Genomic DNA, 26,617 nt, shown 5'->3' with positions numbered 1-26,617 from the left:
CCAAAGCAATTTACAGATTCAGTGCAGTCCCTATCAAATTACCAGTGGCATTTTTCACAGAACTAGAACAAGAACTTTTACGATTTGTATGGAAATGCAAAAGACCCTGAATAGCCAAAGCAATATTGAGAAGGAAAGATGAAGTTGGTGGAATGAGGCTTCCTGACTTCAAACTGTACTACAAGGCTACAGTGATCAAGGCAGTATGGTACTGGCACAAGAGCAGAAATATAGATCAATGGCACAAGATAGAAAGCCCAGAGATAAACTATGGTCAACTAATCTATGACAAAGCAGGCAAGGATATACAATGGAGAAAAGGCAACCTCTTCAATAAGTGGTGCTGGGAAAACCAGACAGCTACATGTAAAAGAATGAAATTAGAATGCTACCTAACACCATACAAAAATAAACTCAAAATGGATTAAAGACCGAAATGTAAGGCCAGACACTATAAAACTCTTAGAGGAAAATTCAGGAAGAACACTCCTCAACATAAATCACAGCAAGATCTTTTTTGATCCACCCCCTAAAGTAATGGAAATAAAAATAAATAAGTGGGACCTAATGAAACTTAATAGCTTATGCACAGCAAAGGAAACTCTAAGCAAGACAAAAAGATAACCCTCAGAATGGGACAAAATATTTGCAAACAAATCAACAGACAAAGGTTTAATCTCCAAAATATATAAACAGTTCATGCAGCTCAATATCAAAAAAAAAGCAACCCAATCCAAAAATGGGCAGAAGACCTAAATAGGCATTTCTCCAAAGAAGACATATGGATGGCCAAGAGGCACATGAAAAGCTGCTCAACATCACTAATTATTAGAATGGGCATCATCAGAAAAGCTACAAACAGTAAATGCTGGAGAGGGTGTGGAGAAAAGGGAATGCTCTTGCACTGCTGGTGGGAATGTAAATTGATACAGTCACCATGGAGAACAGTATGGAGGTTCTTTGAAAAACTAAAAATAGAGTTACCATATTACCCAGTAATCCCACTACTGGGCACACACCTAGAGAACACCATAATTCAAAAAAACACATGCACTCCAATGTTCATTGCAGCTCTATTTACAATAGCTAGGTCATGGAAGCAACCTAAATGGCCATCGACAGAAGAATGAATAAAAAAAATGTGGTGCACATATACAATGGAATATCACTCAGTTGTAAAAAGGCATGAAATTGGGACATTTGTAGAGACATGGATGGACCTAGAGACTGTCATACAGAGTGAAGTGAGTTAGAAAAAGAAAAACAAATATCATATATTAACACATATATGTGGAATATAGAAAAATGGTACAAATCAACTGGTTTGCAAGGCAGAAAAAGAGACCCAGATGTAGACAACAAATATATGGACACTAAGTGGGGAAAGCGGGGAGGATTGGGGGGGAATGAATTGGGAGATTGGGATTGCCATATATACATTGCTAATAAGAAAAAAGTATCAAATTGTACACTTTAAATATATGCTGTTTATTGTATGTTATATGTATCTTAAAAGTTTTTTTTAAATCCAAAGAACCAAAGGAAATCATGTCTAAATAGGTACAGAAATAAAAAAATAATGTCTCTGCAAATAGAGAATATAAATAAAAACATAGAGATTAAAAACAAAGAACAAAATAGAAATTCTGGAGTTGAAAAGTATAGTGCTGAAAGAAAAAAATTGCTAGAGGGATTTTGGCCAATCAGAAGAAAAAAAAAAATCAGTAAACTTGAAGATATGTCAATATATATTAACCAGTCTGAAGAACATAAATAAATAAAAATAAAGAAAAATGAACAGAACAGAGCTTCACAAATATGTGGGATGCCATCAAGCAAATTAACATATCATAATGGGAACCTGAGAAGGAGAGAAAAGACAGCAAAAGGTGGAAATAATTTTTTTAAAAAAGAGTGATCTGTGTTTAATTTCCTCAGGAGGTCCTGCCCAGCTCAGGGTCTCTCAGCATACAATAGTGGTAGATGTTCACAGTGAAATTTCTAAGATTGGGTAGAAGAGAGTGTAGTGGAATCCAGGAAGAGCCATTACTAAAAATAAAAATGGGCAGCTAAGAAAATCAAATCAGCAGTGTTTCTAGTTTATTTGCAAAATTGCATTCTACCCATTGTTTATGTACAATGCAGAGCATTGCTGTTTTGAGAACGTAGTAAACAAGAGTTTTGCACCTGATGAGAAGTAGAATAGCCTACTCATTTCACTCTTATTTAACTAAGCAAACCCAGCATCCAGTGAGGAGAAGCTATTAATAATCACAGATAATACCATTAGAAAAACAATCAAGATATTCTTTCCAACTTTTCAAAGTAGTCGCCTTCCCCTTTTTTTGATAATTCAGCTAAAGTCCTAAATCATAAGTTTATAAAATATTAAGATTAAAAAAACTCTTTGAGGGACTTCCTAGGTGGTGCAGTGGTAAAGAATCCACCTGCCAATGCAGGGAACACGGGTTTGAGCCCTGCCCTGGGAAGATTCCACATGCCACAGAGCAACTAAGCCTGTGCACCACGACTATTGAGCCTGTGCTCTAGAGCCCATGGGCCACAACTACTGAGCCCATGTGCTGCAACTATTGAAGACCACGCACCTAGGGCCTGTGCTCCACAACAAGACAAGCCACTACAATGAGGAGCTTGCGCACCACAATGAAGAGTAGCCCCTGCTTGCAGCAGCTAGAGAAAGCCCATGTGCAGCAATGAAGACCCAACACAGCCAATAAATAAATAAAATAAATAAATTTATATATAAAAAAACCTCTTTGACTTATATGATACAAGAAAAAAAATAGAATTTTTAAATGATCACCACTAATACTGAGGGCGATTTAAAATGTGGTAGGGTTATACTCATATTTTCCCAAAGGACATGTAAAAGTAGATAATTTTATTACCCCCCAAAGAGTTAGATAATTAATTAGGTATCCTAATATGATTTATTAATAGGTGCTCAGTATTAAATAATGTCAGCTTTTTCCATAGGGAATTAATTTGTACTCTGAGCAACCAGGAGTGAGCAAGATATGAAACAAATGGTGTTTCTGTAGCAAATGAAATCAGCTATAATAACTTTACATAAATAAATCTGTTTTAAGCCTTTCCTTGAGTTGCATTTGTGTCTCTCCAAGGCAGGGCTGCAGTGCTCTGCTCCTGTGGAAGGCCAAGGGCAAGAGAACACTGATTACACTTTCAATAATCTTGAATGCCTCATATGCATCTTACGATATGTTATACTTTGGTAACTGAGATAAAAAGCCAACCCGGTAAAAGCCATCATTTAGCACAGCTTCTGCATTATAGGAGAGGGGCCAGAGTTTACAGACTTCTTTTCAATGTCATGTCTATAAGAGGCTTTAACCCTTGGCAGGGAGAAAAATAAGTGAGAGAGTTGACATCAAAAATCTTTTTTTTTTAGCATAAATTTTATTCATTTTTATTTGATGCATATGTAATGTTTATGGAAAAATAAATCATTGTTTCTTATATTTTCTTGTGTCTTCCTAGCAGTACATTAAGTTTGTGTTAAATCAGTGATTTTTTTTAACTAATTTTTATTGGCATATAGTTGTTTTACAACGTTGTGTTAGTTTCTGCTGTACATCAAAGTGAATCAGCCATACGTAAACATATATCCACTTTTCTTGGATTTCCTTCCCCTTTAGGTCACCACAGAGCATTGAGTAGAGTTCCCTGTGCTATACATTAGGTTCTCAGTGGGTTCTCATTACTTATCTATTTTATACACAGTAGTGTATATATGTCAATCACAATTTTCCAATTCATTCCACCCCTCTTCCCCCCTTGGTATTCACATGTTCGTTCTCTATGTCTGTGTCTCTATTTCTGCTTTGCAAATAAGTTCATCTGCATCATTTTTCTAGATTCCACATACAAGCAAAATTGTATGATATTTGTTTTTCTCTTTCTGACTCACTTCACCCTGTATGACAGTCTCTAGGTCAATCCACGTCTCTGCAAATGGCACAATTTCATTCCTTTTTATGGCTGAGTAATATTCCATTGCATATATGCACCACATCTTCTTTATTCATTCCTCTGTTGATGGACACTTAGGTTGCTTCCATGTCCTGGCTATTGGAAATAGTGCTGCAATGAACATTGGGGTATATGTATCTTTTTGAATTATGGTTTTCTCTGGGTATATGCTCAGGAGTGGGATTGCTGGGTCTTAAGGTAGTTCTATTTTTAGTTTTTTAAAGAGCCTGTATATTGTTCTCCATAGTGGCTGTATCAATTTACATTCCCACCAACAGTGAAAGAGGGTACCCTTTTCTCCATACCCTCTCCAGCATTTATTGTTTGTGGATTTTTTGATGATGGCCATTCTGACTGGCATAAGGTGATACCGCATTGTAGTTTTGATTTACATTTCTCTAATGACTAATGGTGTTGAGCAACTTTCCATGTGTTTCTTGGTGGCATGAAAATTCTTAGTGAAAGGTTTTGTGCATATTCATGTGGTAAATGGGTGACAAAGATGTTGAGATCTGTTTTTACAAACAGGCTGTTAGGAGTCACCTAATGGGGATGCAAATCCCAAAATTCAAGGGTTCGCCAATGGCACAGTTATAAAGATAAAGAAAATAATCTTTATTTGGCAACTTTTCATCTCCCTCATATCTCTTCCCTTTTCTTCATGCCTGAATCCTCAGAATTCCATATACTTTTTCTTGCAGGTTACATAATCTGCTATTGTATTTACTGTTCCCTTTTTTCTCAATTAGTTGTCAACTCCTACCTGGAAAAGAATGTACAGGCTTCCCTCTTTTCATTGCACTTTACCCATTGTGTTTTGCAGATATGGAATTTTTTACAAATTGAAGATGTGTAGCAACCCTGCTTTGAGCAAGTGTGTTGGTGTGATTTCTTCAAAAGCATTTGCTCTCTTTATGTCTCTGTGGTCATTTTGTTAATATTTAAAACTTCCTCATTATTATTATATTATTGTTATTGGGATCTTTGATCAGTGATCTTTGATGTTACTATGGTAATCATTTTGGGCAGGAGACCACACCCATATAAGATAACAAACTTAATTGATAAATACTGTATGTGTTCCGTGTGTGTGTGTGTGTGTGTGTGAGTGTGTGTGTGTGTGTGAGAGTGTGTGTGTGTGTGTGTGTGTGTGTGTGAGACTGCTCCACTGATTGGCTATTCCTCTGCCTCTCTCCCTTGGCTAAGGCTTCCCTATTCCCAGAGATACAAAAATATTGAAATTAGGCAAATTAATAACTTTACAGTGGCTTCAAAATGTTCAAATGAAAGGAACAGTTTCACATCTCTCACTTTAAATCAAAGGCTAAAAATGATTAAGCATAGTGAGAAAGGCATGTTAAAGGCCAAGATACACTGAAAGCTAGGCCTCTTGCGACAAACAGCCAAGTTGTGAGTGCAAAGGAAAAGTTCTTGAAGGGAATTAAAAGTGCTACTCCAGTAAACACACAAATGGTATGAAAGCAAAACAGCCTTTTTGCTGATGTGGCGAAGCTTTTAGTGGTCTGGATAGAAAATCAAGCCAGACAAAACACTTCCTTGGGCCAAAGCCTAATCTGGGTCAAGGCCCCAACTCTCTTCAATTCAGTGAAGGCTGAGAAATGTGACGAAGCTGCAGGAGAAATGTCTGAAGCTGGAGGAGGTTTTTTCATGAAGTTTAAGGAAAGAAGCCATCTTCATAACATAAAAGTGCCAGGTGAAGCAGCGAGTGCTGATGTAGAAGCTGCAGCAAATTATCCAGAAAATTCAGTTAAGATAACTCATGATGGTGGCTACACTAAACAACAGATTCTTAGTGTAGACAAAACAGACTTAAAATTGGAAGGAGATGCTGTCTAGGAGTTTCATAGCTGGAGAGATGAGCTCAGTGCCTGGGTTCAAATCTTCAAGGACAAGCTGACTCTCGTGTTAGGGGCTAATGAAACTGGTGAACTTAAGCTGCAACCAGTGCTCATTTATCATTCTGAAAATCCTAGAGTCCTTAAAAATTATGCTAAATCTACTTGCCTGTGCTCTATAAATGTCTCCTAAAGCCTGGAAGACAACACATCTACAGACAACATGGTTGGTTGAATATTTTAAGTCCATTATTGAGATCTCCTGCCCAGAAAAAAAAAAAAAAAAAGGATCCCTTTCAAAACATTACTATTCATTGATAATGTACCTGGTCACCCAAGAACTCTGATGGAGATGGACAATGCGATTCTCATTGTATTCATGTCTGCTAACAGACATCCATTGTGCAGCCCATAGATCAAGGAGTAAATTTGACTTTTAAGGCTTATTATTTAAGAAATATATTTCACAAGTTTATAGCTGCCATAGATAGTGATTCCTCAGATGTATCTGAGCAAAGTAAATTGCAAAACTTCTGGAATGGTTCACCATTCCAGATGCCATTGAAAGCATCATAATTCAGGAGAAGAGGTCAAACTGTCTACATGAAGAGGAATTTAGAAAAAGTTAAGTCCAACTCTTATGACTTGGAGGGGATCAAGACTTCAGTGGAGGAACTAACTGCAGCTGTGGTGGAAATAGCAAGAGAGCTGGAATTAGAAGCAGAGCCTGCAGATGTGACTGAACTCAGGATAAAATTTTAATGAACGAGGAGTTGCCTCTTATGGGTGAGTAAAGAAAGTGGTTTCTCAAGATGGAAACCATCTACTCCTTATGAAGATGCTGTGGGTATTGTTGAAATGACAACTAAGGATTTATAACATCACATAAACTTAGTTGATTAAAGCAGCTGCAGAATAGGAGAGGATTGGCTCCAATTTTGAAAGAAGTTCTACTGTGGGTAAAATGCTATCAAGCAGCATTGCATGCTCAAAGAAATTGCTCATAAAAGGAAGAATCACTTGATGTGGCAAACTTCATTGCTGTCTTGTGATAAGAAATTGCCACAGGCACCCCAAGCTTCAGCAACTGCCACCGTGATCAGTCAGTAGCCATCAACATCAAGGCAAGAACCTTCAAGAGCAAAAAGATTATGACTTGCTGAAGGCACATGTGATGGTTAGTGGTTTTTAGCAACAAAGTATTCTTCAATTAAGGCATATGCATTTTTTTAATACATAATGCTATTACAGACAATAGTAGAGTGTGAGTATAACTTTTATATTCATTGGGAAACCAAAAATTTTGTGTGACTCACTTTACTGCATTGTTTTCTTTATTGCAGTGGTTTGGAATCAAATCCACCGTATCTCCAATGTCTGTCTGTACTGATAATTAAGGTGTTAGGTATTAAATAAGGACTGGTTAACACATTATACTCTGTTACTCTATTTGCCTCTATATAAAATTTCAGGTTTGACTCTTACTTGGAGTTTCTGCATTTTAAATAAGAAACAATGTAGCCTACTAATTAGGAGCACAGGTTTACAATCGGAAATGCTGTGGGTTGAATATTAATTCTGTTATTTATAAGTTGTGTTCTGATAAGGTAACTTCATGTACCTATTCTAAAGAAATGCTAAACTTATTGAGCATTTACTATGTGCCACACTGTGATAAGCACTTCATAGAAATGATTGCCATCTCTATAACATTCTATTGATTAGGTACAATTCTAATGTCTATTTCACAGTTAAGGGAAAAGATGCACAGAGGTGATAAAATAACTTGCACATAGTCGTGCAACTAATAGTGATGGAACTGGAATTCAAAACATCCTCTGTGTAAGTAAGAATCTCACATTCCTTTCACCCCAGCACTATTCATCCTTTATCAGAAAAATGTGGGTAATAATACTTCTTTAACAATTCTGTTGTGAGTTTAAATGAAGTTATGTGTTCTAGAGAATGCTCGAATAGCTCTAGAACATGGTAGGTAATCATATGTAATGCCTAGCATCTAATCTTCCAAATTCTGCATACCCTGAATAAGTTAAAATGATGCAGTGTAATTACAGGGACTGGGGGTTGTACCCTAAAAAAAGTGGGAGCAATATAAATATATTAGACTGACTTCTATAAAATTAATTTTTTCAAAATTCTTATTTTAAGTAAAATATTATTATCCTTAATCTATATAGGAGAAAGGTACATTTTGTACCTGCAATATTTTAGGATTTTTGATGTTTTTGAAAAAAAATGAGGGTTTTTTTTTTTTGGAGACAAAAAGTATAGTTTAGTTGAATAAACATTTTTCATTTTCACCAAGAACTTTATTGAACAATGTATTCACCCTTTTGTTCTCCTACTTTCTGCCATTTTTCAGGCAACTTTATAATTCCATCTTCCCAAAACTTTGTATCTTTTTAAGCAAAGAACTGTTCCAGGTGCCTTTTACAGTCTTCCAGGGAATTGAAATTTTTTCCATTAAGAGAATTTTCTAAACAGCTAAATAAATGGAAATCCGAATTTGCAATGTCTGGCAAATATGACAGATGAATCAGAACTTCTCAGCCAAGCTCTAACAGTTTTTGCCTGGTCATCAAAAAAACATGCAGTCTTGCATTATTCTGGTGGAAGATTATGTGTTTTCTGTTGACTAATTCCAGATGCTTTTTTGTCGAGTGCTGCTTTCAGTGAGTCTAATTGGGAGCAGTGCTTGTTGGAATTAATCATTTGGTTTTCTGGAAGGAGCGCATAATAGAGGACTCCCTCCTAATCCCACCATATACACAGCATCACCTTCTTTGCATGAAGACTGGCCTTTGGTGTGGTTGGTGGTAGTTCATTTTGCTTGCCCCATGATCTCTTCTGTTCCACATTATTGTACAGTATCCTCTTTTCATCTCCTGTCACGATTTGTTTTAAAATGGAACATTTTCATCACATTTAAGTAGAGAATTGCATGTGGAAATATTGTCAAGAAGGTTTTTTTCATTTAACTTATGTGGAACCCAAACATCAAAGCAATTCACATAATCAAGCTGGTGCAAATGATTCTCAACATTTGATGTGGATATTTTGAGTAGGTCAGCTATCTTCCTCGTGGTATAATGTTGATTATTCCCAATTAATGTCTCAATTTGATCTCTATCAACTTCAACTGATCTACCTGACCATGGAGCATCATCCAGCAAGAAATCTCCAGCATGAAACTTCGCAAACTGGTTTTGAGACATTCGATCAGGCACAGCACCTTCTCCATATACTGCACAAATCTTCCGTGTGTGTGTGTGTGTGTTTCAGTTGTGTTTTTCCTTCCTTGAAATAATAAAGCATAATGTGCCAAAATGTTGCTTTTTTCTTCCATCTTCAATATTAAAATGGCTACACAAAAACTCACCAATTTTGCTAACTCTTTTTTTTTTAAATGCACACCGATATGACAGCTCTCACATACAATCTAACAAAATTGTTTTGAATGATGTTAAAAGACAACAAAGTGCTACTAGAGCCATCTTATGGAAAAAAATAAATGAACCTTTTGGCTGACCCAACAATACACTGGAGAGACACAACACCAGCTTGGAAGTCAAAGGAAGCTATGCAGGATGAGGTGGAGAATCATGAGTCCTAGAAACAGAGATACAAAAATGGAATCCTCTGAAGAGGGAAGGCAATGTGCAAATACATTCATATGTAAAAGTCTGTCCCATTATGGCAATTTATGGAGCTGAAGAAGAAGGGTGTTATTTTCACAAGCTAAAATTTTGATGAAAGAAGGGATACTTTTTAGCAATGGCAACCTGCTATAGGAAGAATTGGTAAATATTTGTTGATTTTATTTTCTAAGTACCAGTTATCCATTTTTCTAGTAACAGAGTTCTAATTTTTCAAAAACCTCCACTGTTAATCTCTGTGACTTCTAGCTCTACTCCAGTGGTTGTCATGTGACTATAGCTAACCAGTCCAAGTATCTTATCCCATTGGCCACAGTTATGGGTCAGAGCTGAACCACTAGCAAAATCAGAAGCAGCATGATCCAATGGGAATACTTGGAGAATATTTGTCTGGGAAAATCTCTCTTCACTTGGATCGAGTATGCAAGTCTGAAATTGTCAGTGGACAATTGGAATTAACAGGAAGAGTTTCTGACTCAGAGTTGTGTCATTCAGAAACAAAATAAAACAAAACAAAGCAAAACAAAACAAACAAAACACTGAGAGAGAGAGAGTTAGATTCTGTCCTGAGGATGCTGAGCCAATGACATCTTCTCTATATTTGCCTGTGCACTTCAGCTATTACATTCAATAAATTGAGTACTTGAGAGTAATTCTAATTTTGTAGCAACTGTACTCAAAGACATTCTGATTAACAGAGAAAGCAGGGGTAAAAGTTTTAGTTGCTACTTTTAAAAATGATGGCATTAATTCATGGAACTAAAAATTATTGATGGATTTATATTTCTCACAGTTGAGGTGAAAAAACCTTTGACCAAAGAGTCCTTTATAAAATGTATTTGTACTTAGATTACAAAATAGGTATTCATAAAATATACATTCTTGATCATTCTGAGGCTATAACTAAGTTTCCCTTTTTATTTTATAAATTATGTATCTCAGCAGGTAGAGGAGTCTTGACCTGCAGTCATCCTCAAATGCTTTACTACCCTGTGAGGCCACATCAGCAAAATAATCCTTTCCCTTTCACAATCTGAAATTTGACTGTCTACTAAACTGAAATAAATTGGCCTTGGCTTTGTTCCATTTAATTCAACAAACAGTTGTTGAGGTGGCCCAAGGATCTACAATAAATGCTGGAATACTAATAAAGAAGATACATTCTGTGCCCTACCACTGTTCAAGTTCACTGGTAGAGACAAAGAGGTAAACAGATTTATGGTGTGATGTGCACTTGAAGACAAGTAAGTGCAGAGAGCAGTTGCTGTACAAGTAGGCCATGGCCACATATACTGGTTCCAAGGAGGATTAGTCATGTCAGTGGGGGTTTCAGAGGGGAGATTCTATATCCTTCAGGATCGTTCATGGTGGATGTGACATTTACACTCTGGGTGTATCAATTTCAAGTTATCAGCAATATTTGCCTCTCAAAATACAAGGATAACCTCTATCTTGTATTAAACTGATTTTTTTTCCAAAACAGTTATGTTGCAACAAATATAGGTAAAACCTCTTTCCATTTTCTGACTTGTCAAGAAAAACATAGAATGTAAAAGAAGAGAGACAAAGACATAAAACATTCATAAAGATTCTCTTGAATCTTCTAAAATTCTAAGCTCTGCTGAGCCACCGTGATGCTCTCAAAGAAATTGGTCACAAGGCAGAAATTGGAACAAATTTTTGCCTTAATTTATATTATGGGAGTCATCTTTCTTTTTCAAAACATACATGAGATTCTAAGGAGGAAAAATATACTTAGTTGACTAGAGCAGGATGCTCATTTTTGGTAATGAAGGTTTTCCTTAAAAAGGAAAAATGAATAAATGTAATTTTTAAGTTCTTTTAAATGATGCAGAGAGGTCTTTCTGAATTCAACAGACTTAAAAACCACATGAATCTTACTTAGAAATGTAATCAGGTCCAGCTTGATTACATTCAAAGTGCCTTTCTTCATTCCTTAAGTTTCTCTCATTGTTTACATTATCATCCAATAGTGCTTCTCTTAGATGCCAGCAGTGGATTCAAAGTATTTGCACATGGTGTGATGTAAATAATGTTTCTTACTATTTATTACACTTTTCTTATTTTTGAAATGTGATGATATTTGAATTGACTTTTTTCATCATTATTAATCACAATCCCCAACTGGTATATTTAGAAAAAAGTTGGAAAGAATATTTATTTAGTTAATATTTTTTGAAAAATAAAAGTGTCACTCTTCACATGATGCATAATAATGCATACATAAAAGGAAAAATAATATACAGATAACATCTTGAAATTAATAAGTTAATATAGTGAGGTCACTGATGAAAGATAAATATAATTTTTTTCACTTTTTGTGTATAAGCAACTGGAAAATGAAAAAGGTATCATTTGCACTAATACCAAAAGTCTAATTACTGAGAATAAATTTAAAGATAGGTGTTCTAAATCTCTACACACAAAGCTAACCATATGACCTAAGTGAAAGATATTAAAAACCTAAGTAGGTGAAGGTATATACAATGTTCATGGGTTGAGGGAACGGACAGTAGAAAACTATCAGTTGTCCATAAATCAAACTATGAATTCAATATACAGATAAAATTTAGTATATTTTTAATGAAAACTGGCAAATATGTTAAAATTTATGTGAAATATGTACACTTTTGTGTCTGGAATTTTTTCACTTAGCATAACATTTGTGAAGTTCATACAAGTTGTAGCATGTATTAGTACTTCCTTCCTTTTTGAAAATTTGAATAATATTCCACTGCATGTATATACTACAATTTGTTTACCCATACATCAGTTGATAGGTGTTTGGACTGTTTCCACTTTTGACCATCATAAATAGTCCTTCTGTGAACATACATGAATCTATTTACCCATATTGCTTTGAACACCTGTTTTCTATTTATTTGGACATAGATATAGGAGTGGAATTAATGTCTTATGATTATTCTATGATTAAATTTTTGAGGAGTCATAAAACAGTTTTCCACATCTACTGAGCCATTTTAGATTCCTACCAGCAATATACTCATTTCTCTCTCTCTCTCCCTCTCTTTCTCTCCCTCTGTGTCTCTCAGTTATAGCCATCCTAGTAAGTGTAAAGTTGCATCTCATTGTGGTTTTCATTTTCTTTTCCTTAACAATTAGTAATATTGAGAAGCTTTTTATGTTCCTATAAGGCATTTGGCCATTTGTATATCTTCTGTGTGAAATGTCTATTCAAGTCCTTTGACCACTTTTAATTGCATTGTCTTTATATTGTTGAATTTTAGGAGTTCTTTATATATTCTGGATATTATATATACATACATACACATACAATTTCAAAATATTTTATCATATTCTGTAGGCTGTCTTTTCACTTTCTTGATAAAGTCATTTGGTAAAGCAAAATTCTTTAATTTGGATGGTGTCCATTTTATCTGTGTTTCCTTTTGCTGATCATGCTTTTGGCATCAATATCTACAAATTTATGGCCAAGTCCAAGGTCATGGATATTTATTTTTATGTTTGTTTTCTTCTTCATCAATATTGTTTTGACTATTCTTGGCTCCTTGAGTCTCCATATGAATTTGAGGATAATTCAATTTGTCAAATGACCACTAGAATTTTGATAGGTATTGAACATTTCTATGAATTGTGCAGGATAAATCAATTAATAAAGACAGAATACAGACTGGTGGTTGCCAGGGAATTAGGAGAAGAGAGGATGGGGAGAAACTGCTTAATAGAATTTAAGCAATTTAATGGAATTTGATTTTGGAGTTATGAAAATGCAATTGTATAACTTTGTCAATGTACTATATATCACTGAATTGTTCACTTTAAAATGTTTATTTTATGTTATATGAATTTTACCTCAATGCAATTAAAAAATTATGTAGAAATGCAAAGTTGAAGAAAAATCAATATATCTAGAATAAGTAGAACTAAATTGAAAAAAACATACACTGTAAGACATTAAGATATTAAGACTTATTACAGATCTACATAGTGAAAGTGTGATATTAACACAATGAATAAAAAATAAACCAATGGCAAAGAATTGTCTGTAACCAGAATCTACATATTTATTCAAGAAGAAGTGGGGGAAGATTTAGCTTTTCAATTAGTGAATTTTGAGTCAATTGGAGGTGTGTATTGGGAAAAAAATAAAAAATAAACTTGACCCTCATTATATATTATACTATATATTACATATACTACATTCATTAACATATATGCACCTAATACAGTAACACCTAAATATATAAAGCAAATACTAACAGACATAAAGGGAGAAATTGACAATAATACAATAATAGTAGGAGACTTTAACACATCACTTACATCAATGAACAGATCAACCAGAAAGAAAATAAGAAAACAGTGGTTTTAAATGAAACAATAGATTAATTGGACTTAATAGACATCTATAGGACTGTCCATTCAAACCCAGCAGAATACACATTATTTTCAAGTGCACATGGAACGTTTTCCAGAATAGATCATATGCTAGACAACAAAACATGTCTCCATACATTTAAGAAGATAGCAATTATATCAAGCATATATTCCAACCACAAGAGTATGGAACTAGAAATCCATTTTCATCTGTCTCAAGGTATTTTCTGATTTCCTCTTTGATTTCTTCATTGTCCCAATGGTTTTCTAGTAGCATGTTCTTTAGACTTCATGTGCTTGTACTTTTCCCAGTGAATTTAAATCCTATGTTATAGGTAAAATAATAAAATTTTTAAAATTCAATATCTTCTCTTTTTTGACATACAATAAACTGCATATAAAATTCAATATCTTCTTAACCATATGGTAGGGAAGTGAAATGTTTTTTAAATAGGAACCCAAAATGCACGCTAATTGGACAGAATTAAAATTAGGAATTCTGTTCATCAAAAGACTAAGTGAAAAAGAAGACAAAGAAATGGAAGAAAATATACATGACACATTTAACTGACAATGATTTGTATCTAGAAGTTATAATGAAATATAATTTAATAAAAATTAAGGGTATCAAATAGAAAAATAAACAAGAAACAAGCATCCATTTTCAAATTAATCCAGCAAAGAAAATAAATATATGAACAATTATAAAACCTCACTAGTAATTAGGGAAATGCAAGGTAAAGCAAGAGTCTGAAACAAATGTGCACAAAAAGTATTAAGAAATAAAATTAAGAAGTGGAAAATATCAAGTTTGGGCAAGAATGTGAAGCAACTGGAATTTTACTCTGCTGAAGGGATTGTATATTTGTATGATGTCTTTGGAAATCTGTTAACAGTATCTACTAAATTTGAACATATGAATTACTTATTTTTCAGTAATTTTACTTCTAGGAATATAATCAGTGGAAATATGTTCACCAACAGACATACGTACAAGGATTTTCATAACAGCACTATTCATTTTAGCCGAAAAGTAGCAACAAACTGAGTATTCAACAATGGTAGAATGAATAATTTGTGATATATTAACTTGAATTGCATATAATATTGAACATAAATGCCTTGTTATGCTAAACCATATGGATGCTTATTGCAATATAATTTTGAGTGAAGAAAGCCAGAAACCAAAACTACATGCTAGCGGATTTTGTTTCCATTAAGTTCATCAATATGCAGAATTAGTCTAGCTTGTTAGAAGTGAGGATGGTATTTAACATTGGGAAAATTATGGGATATAGAGACTAGAAGGATTATACTGAGGACTTTGGCAAAAACATTCTATTTCAGGTGTAGGTTAAATGTGTATACCTTGTGATTATCCATAGCTCTCTACACTTATGACGTGCTTTTTTGAGTGAGTTTGTTATATAATATTTCAATTAAATGGTTTCTTTTAAAATGTTAATTATTGGTAAATACACTGGGATGTCTTTAATAGATTTTTGTATTAAATAAATAGACACTGGAATGAATGTCATGAGTCACATAAATGTCACAGCAATCTGATAGAATTTGGAAATCTAGCATAGTGTAAACCAGAGGTCCCCAACCTTTTTTGGCAGCAGGGACTGGTTTCATGGAAAACAGTTTTTTCATGGATCGGGTGAGGGGGATGATTCAGGTGGTACTGCCAGGAGTTGGGGACCCCTGGTGTAAACTGCATTATTGGATTTTTTTTCATTAATTAATTTATTTATTGGCTATGTTAAGTCTTCCTTACTGCATTCGCACTTTCTCTTGCTGTGGCTAGCAGGGGCTATTCTTCATTGTGGTACATGGGCTTCTCATTGTGGTGACTTCTCTGCTTCTCTTATTTCAGAGCATGGGCTCTAGGCACATGGGCTTCAGTAGTTGCTGCATACGAGCTCAATAGTTATGGCTCACAGGCTCTAGAGCGCAGGCTCAGTAGTTGTGGCACATGAGCTTTGTTGCTTCGCGGCATGTGGGATCTTCCCCAATCAGGGATCGAACCTGTGTCCCCTGCATTGGCAGTGGATTCCTAACCACTGAAGCTACCAGTGAAATTCCACATTATTGGATTCTAACTTGATGCACATTGTAGCATATAGTAGTCATACCAATAAACCAATCTGAATAAATATCTTTATTGTATACTTGAATTATTTTGGCTCATTTTAAACTGCTTGTTGTCAAGATTTTCTCGTTGACCTATTTTTGATTCATAATTATGCCTTAAGAATCATGCTTGAACCTGAAACTAGATAGATTAAAAGTGTATATTATCATTCTTTGTTTTCTTAGAATTATGTTTCTGTTGGAGAAAACATAATTCTAAATTTCTAAATAGACAATTGCCACAAAGTATAAGAGCACTAGTTAGATCAAGCAAATTATACAATAAGGGAAAGAGAATCTCTTCTGTAAATTAATGATTTGACAATTAATTTAGTAAGGTGCTCGGGCATCTGTGCCTGAGAAGGTAAATGAGGAAATGTTGCTGCTAACTTGGAAAAGCACCAGGACTAGGTAATTCTCATAACAGTTAGCTCCTGCAAAGAGAAGTGAGTACTAACATGAGCAGTCAACACTGGTTACACAGACAAGGATTCCAATCATGTCTCTGTGAAATGGCTAATGCTCTATACCACAGGACTATTTACTGATGACTTTTTAGAGCCAGCTAGCTCATTTAAAGTAACACTGAAATACCTAGGTTCTGTGATATTTGGAACTTTCAATCCATTTGGAATCAAATTAATACACACAATGAGCTTGATGAGTAGGTTTTAGTTCACAAACTAGGAATTGCAAAAGAGGAAAGTTATTGAAAACTGGAAGTGTTGAAGGACTTGTCTTCATATATTTGGATAGAAAATTATATTGAATTGTTCACTTTATGTGTGTTTAACCCTGAAAACAGACTGTTTCACTCATTGTTTCACTATCATCACTAATTTGCCCTGTTTTTCACAAAATTTCACTGAGTTAAAGTTTCCTGATTTTTATAAAGATTTTGAAAAAAAAGAAACCTCACCAATTTCTATAACAGGAATTTTTTAGTCTCCTAAAACACTGCATAAGTATTTTTGTTCAATTAATTATATATTAAATACCCATTATGTACCAGGCCATTTTTGGGGAGTGGAAAACAAATAGATGATAATGTTAAATTCCTTTGGCCTCAGGAAATCCATTATAATAAGGAAGACATTTATGTATGTATCTATGTATGTCTTTACATGGCACATATACAAGTATACATGTATATGCATGTATATGTGTATACACATAGATATACATATATGTAATATGTCAAATATACACAATAGTAGAAGAGGTGATTAGAAGAAAAGGTTCACAACTGTCCTACCAATCATTTCTAAATATGATTTAATTGACTATATTGTAATGATATACATTCCTTAAAAAGAAAAATAAATCATAAAATAATATGAAGAGGAAAGCAACAAATCACTTCAAATGCCTACATCTAAAAATACCCAGTGTCAAAATGTGATAACGATATCAGTAAGAAACAGAATCCACTCCAGAGAGTTTAAGTAAAAATCAATTTGTTAAGAATCTTGGAGAAGGCTGAAGACAACTCTAGGCTAAGTGTCCAGCCACACAATAGAATTGGGTCTCCAGTGGATCTTCCGCTTTTACCAACAGCAAGAGGAAAGCAAATCAGGAAGCCACCACTATAGCTACTTCCATCATAGCCATGTCCCTTATAACAAGATTGGCATCAACAAAACAGATGCCCTGCATCTTACCTCTCTCTCCCAGGTGACCTAGTCCAAAATTAAAATCTTATTCAAGTGCCTTTCCCTCTACATGATTTATTCTAAATCAAGATCTAGGATCTAGTGTAACTGCAACTGATTGGTAGAATCTAAATCACACTTAAAACACTAAATGGAAGCAAGTCAGCAATATAGTGAATTTTATCTTTCTCATTTCGGCTGACAAGAAGAGGGCTGTGATTGCTGTTGAATAAACCAACATACTGGTCATCATTACGAGCATATATGTCAATAAATGAATGGAAAGATGAAAGGATAGATGGATAGATGGATGGATGGACATATAAAGAGCTATTGGTAGGTGAGTAGGTAGGGAGACAAATGAATAGTAACAATTAATAAAATGCAAGAATGCTATGCATTGGATTTCTAATAAATTTATTAAAGTTAACTTCAGTTGAAACAGAGAAGAAAAATTGAAATGCAATGAAAAATAATGCTACATTTAAGATAATTACTTATTTACCACAAAAGAACAAGGTATTAAAAGATACTTTGAAGTTGGAAGTCAAAGGTAAAATGGTTAAAAATAATTTTGAGATTAAATTTATTTTGGGGGGTAAATTTCATGTTTTATTCATAGACAGTATGCCTTAACTTTATTATCAAAGATGAAGCAAATCATTTACATTTTAATAACCTCTTGAATTTTCTTGATTATATTATATAATTGGGGTTTTATGGAGGTTTATAATATTTGCATTCCCTTCTGTAATCCAAACTCCCCCAGCTATTTAGTCATTTTTAATCAAGAATACTTAGCATAGCATAAAAAAGCATAGATCCTAGTGTTTGGCTTAATGAGTTTTGATAAATATATACACCTATGGAGCCACCACCATAATCAAGATACAATCAATTTCCCATATTATTCCAGAAGTGCACTCTCATGCCTCTTTGCAGAAAAGCCTTACTTTCAATGCCCTTATCAGACAGTCACCAATCTGCTTTTTGTTACTATAGTCAAGATGCATTTTTCTAGAAGTTCATATAAACAGAATTATGCACTATATATCCTTTTATGAATGTCTTCTTTCCTCAGTATACTGTTTTTTTGGGTGGGGTTGTTTGGGTTTTTTTAATTAATTAATTAATTCATTTATTGGCTGTGTTGGGTCTTCGTTGCTGCATGCTGGCTTTCTCTAGTTGCCAAGAGCGGTGGTACTCTTTGTTACATTGCTCGGGCTTCTCTTTGCGGTGGCTTCTCTTGCTGCGGAGCACAGGCTCTAGGCATACGGGCTTCAGTAGTTGTGGCACGTGGGCTCAATAGTTGTGGCTCACAGGCTCTAAAGCACAGGCTCAGCAGTTGTGGTGCATGGGCTTAGCTTCTCCATGGCATGTGGGATCTTCCGGGACCAGGGCTCGAACCCGTGCATTACGGCCATCTACACTGTTGCATTAATCAGTAGTTGGTTCCTGTTTATCACCGATTGGTATCCGTTGTTTGACTATTTCTCAGTTTGTTTACCCATTCATCTACTGATGAGCATTTAAGTTGCCTTGAGTTTTGGGGCACCCAAAGTTGATATAAGCATCATTCATATAGAAGTCATTTTAGAAATATGTCTTCATTTCTCTTGGCTAAATACCTAAGTATGGAATTGCTGAGTGATATAGTAACACTATACCTAAATTTATAAGAAGCTATTTTCTATACTAACCTCCAGAGTGATAGTACTGCTTTATCTCCCCCATGGAAGTATATGAGAGTTTCAATTTATGTACACACTTTTCACCATTTCTCATTGCCAGCCTTTTGTATTTTAGTAATTCTTTTGTATGTGCAGTACAATCTCATTGTAGCTTTAATTTATATTTTCCTGATAAGTAATGATTTTGAAACACCTGTTAATATCCTCATTGGCCTTTTATAGGTCTGTGACATGTGTATGCAAATCTTTTGCTCATTTTTTTGTGTTGTGTTATTTTCCTATTGAGTTGTACGAGTTCTCTATTCAGAACACAACTTCTTGAAAGAGGTTACATATATTACTTTCCAGTTCTGTGATTTTCTCTCTCTTTTTTTTTTTTTTTTTTTTTTTTTTTTTTGGCCACTGGGCATTGCATGTGGGATCTTAGTTCCCTGACCATGGATCAAACCTGGGTCCTTGGCAGTGAGAGCTTGAAGTCCTAACAACTGGACCACCAGGGAAGTCCCTGTCTCTTAATTTTCTTAATGGTGGATATTGATAAGTAGACAATTTTATTCTGAAAATCCCATTTTTCAATTTTTCCTTTATTTTTAGTTCTTTTGGGTGGAAATCTCTACATAATTCAATGTTATAAAGAAATCTCTCTATGCCTACTTTAAAAAGTATAGGTTTATGCATTTTTCTTAACCATTATTGACATGTAACATTATATTAGTTTTAGGTGTACAACACAATGATTTCACATTATGCATGCATTGCAAAAAGGTTACCACAAGTTTATTTAACATCACCACCTCACATAGTTAAAATCTATTTATTTTTTTCTTGGGATAAGAACTTTTAAGATTTTAGCAACTATGATGCATTTTAAGTTAGTCTCTGTTTAGTATAGGACATCTGTGTCTAGGGCAATCTCCCCCACCCCACCCCGTCACAGGGACATACAATTGTTTTGGCACCAGTTATAAAAAAGACCATTCTTTCCTTATTGAATTAACTTTGCATCTTTGTAAAAAATGGTTGATTATATTTGTGTAGGTTTAACTCTGTACTGTCTATTCTGCTCCATTGATCAACATGTCTTTTCTTTTGCCAATACCATGTTGTCTTAATACAGGTGCTTTAGGGAAGTTTTTAAATTGAGCAAAATTTATTCTCTAAATTTGTTCTTCCCTTTAAGAATTGTGTTGACTATTCTAGGTTCTTTTTCTTTCCAATAATTTTTTTTTTACACTTTAAATATATGCACTCCATTGCATGTCAATTATATCTCAACAAAAGTCCCAAAAAACATTAAAAAAAAAAAAAAACATGGAAGAGAGATGGGGGAACTGACAGGTGACTGAGTAGGTGTGGTGGCATTCCATGCACTAGAGCAAGTGTCAGCAAACTCTCCATCTCATTGCGGCTTCTCTTTTGTCTCTGGATGTGGGGTGTCTTTTTTGGTGAGTTCCAGTGTCTTTCTGTCGATGCTTGTTCAGCAGTTAGTTGTAATTCCCGTGCTATTGCAAGAGGGAGTGAGCGCACATCCTTCTACTCTGCCATCTTGAACCATCTTCTCCAATAAAATTTTAAAACACTTTTTAGTATCTATGACAACTGTTGCAGGAATTCAGTATTGTGTTGGCTATTCTGTGTCTTTTGCCTCTCTATATAAACTTTAGAATCAGTGTGTTGGTATCTACAAAATAATTTTCAAAGATTTTGATTAGAATCAATACTGAATTTACAAATCAAGTTGGGGAGAACTAACATCTTGACAATTATAAATTTTCTGTCCATGAGTATATTTCTCCATTTATTTAGTCCTACTTTGATTTTATTCATTTTATAGTTTTCCTTATACAGATCTTATACACATTTTGTTAGATTTATGTCTACATATTTCATTTTGGGGGGAGCTTACATAAATAGTATTGTGTTTTTAATTTCAAACCACTTTTTCATTGGTAGAGTATAGAAAAGCAATTTTTTTTAGAATATATATTTACCTTGTATCACACAATCTTGCTATAATCACTTTTTTTTACATGTATTTATTTATTTTATTGGCTGTGTTGGGTCTTTTTTGCTGTGCGCGGGCCTTCTCTAGTTGCAGCAAGCGGGGGCTACTCTTCATTGTGGTGCACAGGCTACTCATTGCAATGGCTTCTCTTGCTGCGGAGCACTGGCTCTAGGTGCGTGGGCTTCAGTAGTTGCAGCACATGGGCTCAATAGTTGTGGCTCACGGGCTCTAAAGCATAGGCTCAGTAGTTGTAGCACACGAGCTTAGTTGCTCTGCAGCATGTGGGATCTTCCTGGAGCAGGGGTCGAACCCATGTCCCCTGCATTGGTAGGCAGATTCTTAACCACTACACCACCTAGGAAGCCCTATTATCACCTTTTAATTCCAGGAGGTTTTTGTTTGTTTGTCTGTTTTTAACTATTCTTACAGATTTTCAATATAGACTATCATGTCATCTGCGAATAGTTTTATTTCTTTATTTCTTTATTTACTTTCTTCCCAAACTGTATGCCTTTTTATTTCCTTTTATTGTCTTATTGCATTAATTAGAACTTCCAGTATAATGCTGGAAAGGAGTGGTGAAAGGGGGCATCCTTGCCGTGTTCCTGATTGTAGAGAGCAGCATTTCGTTTTGATTCTTTCTAAAGTTTCTCTGTCTGATGACATCGCTCATCTGGTTTTATATGATGTCTTTTTTTTTTCCCTAGTAGCTCTATCAACATATTAATTATAGCTTTTTAAATTCTTTGGTAATTCTAAATGTGTGTCGATCTGAGTCTTGTCCTAATTCTTGCTTTGTTTCATCAAAGTGTGTTTTCAAATTGTCTTTTAGCATGCCTTGTTATTTTTTGTTGAATGACAGAGTTGTTTTATTAGATAAGAGTTACTGAATGAAACAGGTCTTGAACATAAGGAATTTTGTTAACCCAGTATTGAATAACTATAAATAACTTTTGTTTTATCTCTAGTTATCACAGGAAGTTTGTTCTTGTGGATGCAAGTCCTGGGGGAGAAGAAATATTTAAGGAATTGTTTGTTTCCTCTTTTGTCTTTTAACTGACCTGTGCCTGGGTTTTATCTTCCACAGGTATTCCTTTTCTTTTCCAATATTAGATTGTTCGCCTTATCTCTTACTTCATTCCCAGACTGCAGCGTTCTTAGAATGCCTGATCTACTTCTTCAAAGCTCTGTGTTGGCTTTCCTTTCTTTCTTTAAGCAAGAGAAACGTTGCCTTTTCTTCCCCAGCTTGCATAAAGTTTCAGATTTGTTCTCTTGGGAGTTCCTTTCTCTTAGAAACTAGTCCTTTAGAGAGAAGAATCCTGGTGTGTATTGAGATAGCTACTTTTCTCTTTTCAAGGCCATGAGGGGATGTTTTCCACATTCTTATTATAAGAACCTGATGGAATTTCTGGATGGAAAGCTCAGAAGAGTATGGGGATCCCCTAAGCCTACCACCACCAGGAGTTTTATACTCTCAAGTTAGTCCACCCCCATCTCCGTCAACTATCAACCATTTGATTGTTTGCACCAGTTTATGCATCTCACATAAACTGCTGGTAAGCAAATTTGTATCTCTCTGGACACAACTGTCTATTCAAATTACTGGATGGTGTTTTTTACCTGTCATCAATTGTCAAACGTGTCCAAGGAAAGTCATTGATTTTTCAATTTTCCAGCTTGGTTTTCTTGCTGAAGGACCTGGAATGATAATCTCTAAAATCCTTGCATGTCAAAGGTAAAGTTGATTATTCTGTTATTTGGTCATGATATAATATCACATTTTAAATGGCTGAATATGACTATTATTATTTAATTAAGAATTTTTGTGTGTATGAACATGAAGCTAAGTGTTCTGTACATTTTTTTTTCAAATATAGTTTTCAGATATTGGTATCATTGCTAGACTTGTAAGGTGACTAAGTCTCATAGCTTGTCTGAGATTATCTCAGTTTTAAGACTGAAAGTCCCATGTCTGTGGAAACCCCTCTCTGAAATTAAAAAAAAAAACAAAGTCTGTGACAGATGCAGAAGTTTGTAGAAAAAGTACATAATACATACAACAGCTAAAATAAAAAATAAAGGCTAGGAATACACTGATTTCAGTATCAAAATGATATGATATATATCAAAGAAGTCCCTATAACTGTTTTTTCCAAATATAGGCAACCTTCTGAATGGGGCAACTTAAGTGTGCATTGCAACCTAAGTGCCTTGCAATTGTAATTTTGCAGTATAACTAGAGTACTTTGTATTGCCATAGCGCTGGTATAATTTTTAACCTTTTGAATGGCATGAGCGCAATTGTATCACCAACCTAGACATCATAGTAATTGAAAGGTAAACAACTGTGTTATTCAGTGACAGAAGAACACATACAATTGGATCAAAATGGCACAGAATCAAAACAGAACCTATGACAGGATATGTGGAAATGAATGTGAGATTGGTCACTTTTTGACCACCGCAAAATGTGCAGAAGCACTTAATGAAATTTTTACTTATAGAAGAAGATAGCTTCCTTAGCATTTGCCTACAGGATGACTGTTATTGTTGCTGGCTGTAGGAAAGATGTTGTCTTGCCGCAATATCATATTTTGTACATGTGGTACAAGAAGAATGTCCTTTTCTAATTTGGAAATTTGTTGAGGATATGGACACAGAAAAAGGATCACAGTAAACACAGAAAGGTATATGTTGTTTTTCCAAAACCGCATGATGGTCTTTGAAGGATTTCAAAAATGAATACATTGACTGCACCTGAGTTGTTCATTTTTACGTGTAGTTTGCAAGAAAAATAATGAAAAAAAATCCTAATTTTTTGGAAACAAGATTTCTTCAGAACTCAAAAATCTGTCTCTGGAAAAAGGCAGCCAAGTTAAACAGAACTTTTAAAATTTCTTTACTAGAACTCTAACATTTAAATTCCAGCTTCAATTTCACAATTTCAAATTATTTCTTTGCTGTAAAAAGAGTTTACCTGAGAAAGAAAGGTTCAATCCATGACATTTAATGTTGTTCAGAAGTGTTAAAAAATGATAGACAGTTCAGACATGGATAAAATATTGAGGAATTTATAGGTGCAAAGGACCTTATTGACAAAAAGCTGATGTACCAAAATATGTCTGTAGATTTAGAGTGCATGGCCACATTTGAAAATCTAAAAAATAACTCCTACAAGCCTATAAACTTTTGTTGTTAATTTCTGAAGTCGTCCATGCTTAAACCCATATTAAGAACATAGTTAACTTGATGCCATCACATGGCCTGATGGCAAGAAGCCATGTAACTTGGGCTTGATGAGAGAACAGCTGCTAGTCACAGAAATTTATGTTTTGCTGTGTTCAGTTTGACAACTACGTAAAAAAAAAAAAAAAAAAAAAGGAAATTTTAAAATTTTGCTGACACATCAAAGAGATAGTATTAGAAAGAGTAACAGAGTAAAAATATTCTACTGTATCATGGGGCAGAAATAAAACAGTTCAATACTGTTTTTTGTTAAATAGAAAATGTTTCCTTTGTCTTGTTGTAATTGTAATCTCCCTGTAAACAGTTGAACATTTTGGTGGCTTAAAGAATATAGGATGATAAAGCCTACAAAGTTGAAATACTCAATAAAGAGTTAAAGCATAATTAAATGTTAGATAAGTGTTAGAAGATAGAAAGCAAATGATATTGTTTTGTTTTTCTAACACATTGTTTATTTAGTCCTATTATTAATTACTACTAATTGTCACTAATAACTAAGTATAGGGTTGTTTTGTTTCATTAACAGCACTTATGTAACAAAAATAAACATAATAATATGTAATTTTAAATAAATGTCCACTTTATTTTTGAGTTTAAATTAATAATATATATGTGTATTTTCACCACCACCACCATCATCTCCACCCACCCCCACCAGCTCCCCCCGACATGGCTCTTCCCATGATTGACTTTTTTTTTTGTTTTCTGTTTTTTCAAGCTCTTTATTGGAATATAATTGCTTTACACTCTTGTACCAGTTTTTGAGGTACACCAAAGTGAATCAGCTGTATTTCTACATATACCGCATATCCCCTCCCTTCCGCGACTCCCTCCTACCCTCCCTGACCTGGCCCTCTAAGTCATCACCCATCATTGAGTTGATCTCCTGTTGATCTCCCTTTGTTATACACCAACTTCCCACTAGCTATCTGTATCACATTTGGTAATGTATCTACGCTATGCTACTCTCTCACTTTGTCCCAGCTTCCCCTTCGCCACCCCCCCCCACCCCGTTTAAAAAGCTATTTATCTTATGACGTGCCTCATAAGCAAATTGGGACATGTCCACTACTCTCTTACAGTCTTAAAATGTTTGCAAAGGATTGGTGTTCTCTCATCTTCAAGTTTTGGTAGAATTCACCAGTGAAACTATCTGGACCAGAAGTTTCCTTTAGGAAAATTTGTATTACAAAACCAGTTCCTTTAGTAGATGTGAGCACTTTGACCTCTCTTTTTTTTTTTTTGTTCTTGTGTCAGTTTTTGTTTTGTTTTTTTTGTTTTGTTTTGTTTTTTTGGCCACACCCTGTGGCTTGTGGGTGTTCCCTGACCAGGGATCAAACCCAGGCCCCCTGCCATGGAAGCTCAGAGTCCTAATCACTGGACCTCCAGGGAATTTGCCTCTTATGTCAGCTTTGATAGTTTGTTTTTGTTTGTTTTAGGGATTTGTCCTTTTTGTTATAAATTATCTAATTTATTAGCATGAAAGTGTTCATAACAAATCTTTATTATCATTATTATCATTTTAATATTCACTGTCTCCTGTGATGCTGCCCCTTTATTCCCGACGTTGGTAATTTTCTATACTTCTACTGAGTTTTGTCCCCTGGATTTTAATTACTAATAAATATGTGTTAAAATCTCCAGCTTTGATTGTGGATTTGTCGCCTTTTATCTTAAGATCTATCAATTTTTATTTAATAATTTGCAAGGATATTTAGTATTTATATATACTTTATAATATTTTTATTACAAAATGTTCATCTCATAATTTTTTCCTGAAATCTTTCTTTTTTATTAATAGAGCCATTCCATCTTTTTTTATGTTTACATGCTAGAACTTTTACCATCTTCATTCTTTCAAGCAATCTGGGTCTTTATGTTTCTTGTAAATAGCACATAGTTTAGACTTATGCTTTGTTTTGGTTTGTTTTCTCCTTTATTTTAGCTTATTTTTAAAATCCAG

Source organism: Hippopotamus amphibius, chromosome 8 (genome assembly GCF_030028045.1).
Source record: "Hippopotamus amphibius kiboko isolate mHipAmp2 chromosome 8, mHipAmp2.hap2, whole genome shotgun sequence".
Classification (NCBI taxonomy): Eukaryota; Metazoa; Chordata; class Mammalia; order Artiodactyla; family Hippopotamidae; genus Hippopotamus; species Hippopotamus amphibius.
Note: the sequence above shows the minus strand (reverse complement) of the source record.